At 48.8% G+C, this 6,374-nt stretch overlaps 1 long non-coding RNA gene across 1 annotated transcript; it reads right to left on the reverse strand.

The window, feature by feature from the left end:
* Positions 1–920: 920 nt before the first annotated feature.
* LOC140848749 (uncharacterized) lies at positions 921–3,644 on the reverse strand. Its single transcript, XR_012129869.1, has 3 exons — positions 3,543–3,644; positions 2,602–2,767; positions 921–1,175 (listed from the first exon to the last, which is right to left on the reverse strand). It is a non-coding gene; the product is annotated as an uncharacterized lncRNA (long non-coding RNA).
* Positions 3,645–6,374: the final 2,730 nt, after the last annotated feature.

Here is a 6,374-nt window from a genome sequence, read left to right on the forward strand (position 1 = left end):
TGGGGATATAGCAGTAAGAGTAAAAGAATAAATATACAGTCCTGCCCTCAAGTTACTTATGGTCTCACAGGGGATAGGCAAACCTTGTTTTATTGTGCTTCATAAATATTTCATTTTTTACATATTGACAGTTTGTGGCACCCCTCTGTGGAGCAAGTCTATTGGCACCACTTTTCCAACAGCATTTGTTCACTTCATGTCTCTGTGCCACATTTTGGTAAGTCTCACATTATTTCAAACTTTTTCATCATTATTATATTTGTTATGGTGATCTGTGATGTTTGATGTTTGATGTTACTGTTATAATTGTTTTGGGGGCACCATGAATCATACAAACATAATAGAGCTAACTTAATCTATAAGTGTATGTCTGCCTGCTCCACGTATCACCTGTTCCCTCATCTCTCTCCTTTCCCTCAGGCTTTTCTATTCCCCGAGACACAACAATATTGAAATTAGATCAGTGAATAACCTTAAACGGCTTCTATAAGTGTCCAGGTCAATGGAAGAGTCTTACATCTCTCACTTCAAAGCAAAAGCTAGAAATAATAAGTTTAGTAAAGGAGATATGTCAAAACCCAAGAGAGGCCAAAAGCTATGTCTTTTGCACCAGTTAGCCAAGTTTTGAGTGCAAAAGAAAAGTTCCTGAAGGAAATTAAAAGTGCTACTCTGGTGAACACATGAATCATAAGAAAGTGAAACAGCCTCATTGCTGACATGGAGAATGCTTTAGTGGTCTAGATAGAGATCAAATCAGCCACTACACTTGCTTAAGCCAAAGCCTAACCCACAGCAAGGCCCTAACTCTTCAATTCTATGAAGGCTGAGAGAGGTGAGGAAGCTGCAGAAGAAAAGTTTGAAGTTGGCAGAGGTGGGCTCATGAGGTTGAAAGCACTAAAACAATAGTTTATTTTGATCACAATGTTGTGGGTCAAGAATTCTGAAAGGGCTCAGTTGGCAGTTCTTGCTTGGAGTTTCTTGTGCAGTTTGCACGTACATAGCCGCTGGGGTTGCAGTCATCTGAAGGCTCGACTGAGCTGGAAAGTCCAAGATGGCTCCTCCACATGGCTGGCAGTTCCTGCTGGCTGTCAGCTGGGAGCTCAGCAGGTGCTGCTGCTGCTGGAGCATCTGTGTGCAGCCTCTCCAGCCAGGCTTCGTGAGGTAGTTGGCTTCCCCTAGAGTAAGTTTCAAGAGACCAGGTGGAATCTGCAGACGGGCTCACAAGTCATGCACTGTCACACCCAAACATATCCTATTGTTACAAGCCAACCTAGAGCAGGGAGTGGGGAACTAGACTCTGCCTCTTGACAGGCCACCTATGGAAGAGCAGGTGGGGTGAAAGCTAGTGGTGCAGCCTCTTTGGAAAACATTGTCTGCCAGAGTAAGCATCTCAGTATTTGACCTAGTTTATGGTGGATGAATGAATTAGGATCTAAGTGTTCTGAGAACTGTCACTCCTCCCAGGATAAGATATTGGCATGAAAGGAGGTGAAATCTCTCTTTTCTTACCTTTCCAAAGCTTTTTCTCTCTAGGACCCACTCTGCCTCTCCCTCCCTGAGGGTAAGAGTTAAGGTCAAGAGATACAGAAAGAGTAACAGAAGGAAGACAAGAAGGAGAGAGGGAGGGAAGGAAGGGGGTAGAAGATTTCCAACTCTTGGGAAAGAGAGAAATAAATTCCCCGCCTTGGTAATTCCTGCTCCCACCAGCTTCAGTCTTTCTTCCCTGCCCCAAATAAGAAAAGGAGTAGTTGCAATTCATTCTGAGCAGAGATCAATGGTCATTGACAGAAATATACATCAAGATTGATAGTCCACTTTTCCCTACTGGAACCATTTCTGCTCCCCTCCTCCAGGGCCTCAGCTTGCCTGCCTTCCCAAACTGAACAAAGAGGACTTTGGGCCAGCTCATCTCTTTGATTCCCTTTCCCTCCTGTGCTTTAAACCCTGTGATTTCATACCAGTTGCCCCCACCTCAGCTAGCAAGGCGTCAGCCTCCTGGGGAGAGGCAGCCTGTCATTCAGAGAACTCTCCTTCTCCAAAATCTAATATCCCCTCATCTCCCATTATGAGTTCAGTTATGGGAGCCTTCATAGCAGGTGTCATTAAATAGACATTAAGACCCAACAGGGCATGTTTTACGGGACCATTACCATATGCCTGATGTTTTCTGTGACAAATGGAGATCCAGCCAACCACACCACATGATAATGGGCCAGGAAACACCCCCTGGGGTGAGGTAATGTAATTAGAAGATGAGGCGCTCAGTGTTTAATGCCATCTCTCCCACCCATCGTAAGGGGGCTGACTCCTCTTTGCTGACTCAGCCTGGAAGTCAGGCTTCACCCTCACCTTCCTGGGTCCATCAGGCACTCGGCCCAGAAGAGAATGGAGACCCCTGTCTGGCTAGCATGACCAGCCTGAGCATGTTTTAAGGAAGTCTGCCTTGGGGCTTAATGACTAAAAGCTATGCTGCCTCAGTTTCTCCCAAGCTGATTGGTCTTTGGGAGCCAGAGGCTGAACAGTAAAAGTGAGACGATTTTGTCCTTCTGCTCATCCAGGTAGGAAATGGGTGCAGAGAACTCATCTTCACTTGAAACTTACATGATCGCAGGTGGCCAGGCGTTGTTCACATGCTCTTGTAGCTGGAGCCCTCTGGGCCTGGAGGCAGCAGGGCAGGGGGAGTGAACATGGGCTCTGGATTCTGGTTTCCCTGGGTTTGAATCCTCGTTCTGCCGTTTGATCTCACAGACGCCTTTTCCCCATCTCCCTTGCAGAGATGTTACAACGATTACATGGGATGACACATGAAATATTCAGCAAGGGACTAATTTCGCAAACAGTTTTCCTAACCCTCCCATTTCTTTTTACTCTGGGTCTCCCATCCTTTTGACTTTCAGAGAGTTAAGGGTCTGAGATCCCACAATCTGAGATCTTGTTGAGCCTGCTAGTCCCTGGGCAGTAGAAATACCCCAAACCAGCTCCCCTCTGTTGATGTCTGTTACATCCTCACACTCCACACTCTCCAGACTTTCCATTGTCTGCCTCCTCTGGGTCACACTTCAGTGGCAGAGAATTGCTGGGGACAATCCTTAAGCCCACCGACTTGCTGGCTGAACAAACCTCCCACTCCCACTAGCATGTCCAGCTCCCAGCCAGGGCCCCGTATTTCTGGCAGATGCCCTGCGTGACCCGAGAGCACCAGACCCTTTGATAGAAGTCCATGTGATATCCCTCCAATGCCCACGATGTGCCTAGCTCCTCTTTTGGCCCCACACATAACCTGCCCTCGTGTCTGCTCCACCAGCTTCTCTCCCCTATTTATGCTCACTCTACCCTCATCCCTACTCTAGCCCTCTCGCCTGGTTGCCTCCTTTCAGCTGCCCAACACACTCAGGTTGCCTCCATCTCAAAGGGACCCTTCCTCCAACTACCCTCCTACCCTGCAGAAGGCTTTATCTGCACTGCCTCCCCTTTCTCTCACCCCATTTCCTCCTCCACAACTTGAAATCTCCATTCCACCCCTACCATTGCCCTAAAATTACTTTCTCCTGTGACCCAGTGTCTAATCAGCATTGCCTTTTCTCCACCTTGATCCACTCCAATGTGTCAGCAATATCTGAAGGCATCTGTCACCTCCATTGTCTTTAGGTTCTGGGTCACAATAGACTAGAACTCTTCCCACCTGTGTTCATGGGATGCCTCTGTCTCCTGATCTTCATTCTCCCCTAGGCATCTAGGGCTAAGTACTCCCCCGAATTTCTATTCTCTTAGCTTTTTTGTCCTTCCTCTAAGGTGTCTTAGCACTTACATCCATCCTGATGGCCTTGACCATCACCCTAGGATGCTGACTTCTCTACTCTTTTGCCATCCCTGACCTCTTTCTCTAATTCCAACCTCACATTTCCAGTGGCCTGCAGGACCAGGAGTCTCACTGATATCCCAGGGTCAGCGACCCACCCTAAGGTCATCTCATTTCTTCTACAAAATCTGTTCCTCCTCCTGGACCTCATTTACACTGATGATACTGCCTGTCCCAGCAAAGGGGGAGAAGTTGGGGTGGTTTCTTGGCCCCCCACCTCTCCTTTCCTCTCCCATATTCTTCTATGAGAATTCTGTTGCCAAAGGGGTTCCCTGACGATGGTGCAGGGAAGCCAGTACGTTCCAGGAGGATGAATGCAGGTGCCCTGGATTCTCTTTGGGCAGTAAGTCCCTCCAGTCTCACCCTTCGAGCCTGTGTCAGACTAGAACCTTCTGAAGAGACAGATGGTCTCCCAGTGCCTCACCAGCCCCCCAAACTGGGAGAGAATGCTTTTCTGCTGTAAGCCCCATATCTGTGGTTGTTTGCACAGCAGCTCTAGGAAGCAAATAAAGGATTCTTAGTAAACAGTTAAGGAAACCGGGTCTCAGAATAGTTGGGCAACCTGTCAAAGTCATATGCATAACTGTCAGAGCCGGGGCTTGAACTTGGTCTGGGTGGCTGCAAAGCGCGGGCTCTGTGGCTCTCAGCGGCAGCTTAGGGAAGTAGGTGAGGGCTCGCCCTGGAGCCAGCCACCTGGGTTCTAATCCCAGCTCTGCGACTCATGAGACATGTGATTTGGGGACAATTACTTAACCTCTCGCCCCTCAGTTTCTTCCTCTGTAAAATGGGGATGCCACACATAGTCCTTTCCTCTCAAAGTTCTTCTGGGAATTGCAAGAGTGTGGTCCTGTGGACCTTATCAAGAACGCAGAGCCAGCCTGGAGCACAGTGAAAGGTGGGACAGCACTTGTTATAACCGTGGGTCTGCAGAATATTTGGTTGCTCCTGTTTTCCTGTTCACACGCTCTGCCTCCATCCCTGCCCCAAGGCCAGGGTTCCCAACTTCAGCACTATGGACATTCTGGAATCTAATTCTTCTCTGTTCTGAGGGTTGTCCTGTGCACTCTTGGGTTTGAGCAGTAACCCTGGCTTGTCCCCACCAGTAATAGAGTCGTAGATGCTAGCAGCATGTCCCTGCCCCAAGTCATGGAAAACAAAACTGTCTCCCTCTTGCCAAATTTGGAGACAAAATGACCCTTGGTTGAGAACTGCTGCCCAGGGCCTTGACAAGGACAGGCCTTTAGAACATGGGCGTCTCGGCTGAGCAGCCTACTTCAGCTGGGTTTGGGTGCAGGTCTGGTCTTTAGGTGTGAAGTCGCAGAGTTGCCAGGTGCTCGACCCTTAGCAAAGGCTTGGAGACCCCCAGCCCCTGCAGGAAGGGAGGCAGCACATTAAGCAGAATGGACATTCGGTGTTGGAGAATGTGCTCTTGAGCCTCAGTGTTGTCACTGAACTTTTCTGAGCCTCCATTTCCTCACCTATAAAATGGGAATAACAATAGCACCAGCTTCATGGAATGATTATAAGCATTAAACAAAATACTGAATGCGAAAAGACCAGCAGAGTTCCGGGTGCGAGGTCAGTTTCCAGTCAATATTGATTATACTATTGTCACTACTGTTATCATCCCAGTCTTCTGAGCTGCCCCATAAAGGGAGACAAGAGGGAAACATCCATTCTTAATGGCCGCAAAAGCCCCAAATCAAATCAGAGTGTGTTTGATGGCGGCCGTCAAATAAAACACAGCGGCCCAGGATGAGGGTGGGAGCTGGGTGGGTAATGTAATTTAAAGGTGTGTCTCTGCCAAGGCGGAAGGAAATTATGAGAGATTTACATTGATGTGACAAAGGTTCCCGAAATCGGTGGCTCTCCCTCCGCCTGAAGTGGTGATATTTGCTGTTGGCAGACGTAGTTGAATTGGAAAAAGAGAGACTGCGCTTTCAGATTGTCACTGCATTTCATTCCCCTGTGGCTGTGGTCCAAAGGCAGCAGGGAGAGTTCCTCCACCAGAGCAGCTCCAAGGATCTTTCCTCTCCTCCTTCCCTCCCCAGAAAAGTCTGAGGAAGGTGCAGAGGAAAGGGCGAAGGCCTTGGAATCAGCAGGTCTAAGTTTGAATTGCAATTCTCTACCAGTCCCTGTGTAGCCTCGGGCAAGCCGTCTTCCCCTTCTCAGGCCCTCTTTCTTGTCTGCTGAGAGGGGCAGTAACGGGCCCTGCCTCTGTGTGGCCATGAGATTCATTCTGCCCCTTCATTTGCCTGGTGCTTCTTTGCTCTCCAAAGGGCCTACCAGCCCCTGGTCCTCAGGGTTGCGTACGTGTGTGGCCCTAGCGAGCCTCCTGGCTTGCAGCTGCATCTCAGAATAGAGAAGAAACCGTAGGCCTATAGTGTGTGGATAGCTTTGGATGTGGAGGGCGATATCACATAGAAGAGCTCAGGGACTGGGCACAGTGTTGAAGAGCAGGGCTCTATGAAGGGGCCTCTACCACCTTTATGAAAATAGTAGCAGCAAAAGCCGC

The sequence above is a fragment of the Manis javanica genome, chromosome 4, assembly GCF_040802235.1.
Source record: "Manis javanica isolate MJ-LG chromosome 4, MJ_LKY, whole genome shotgun sequence".
Classification (NCBI taxonomy): Eukaryota; Metazoa; Chordata; class Mammalia; order Pholidota; family Manidae; genus Manis; species Manis javanica.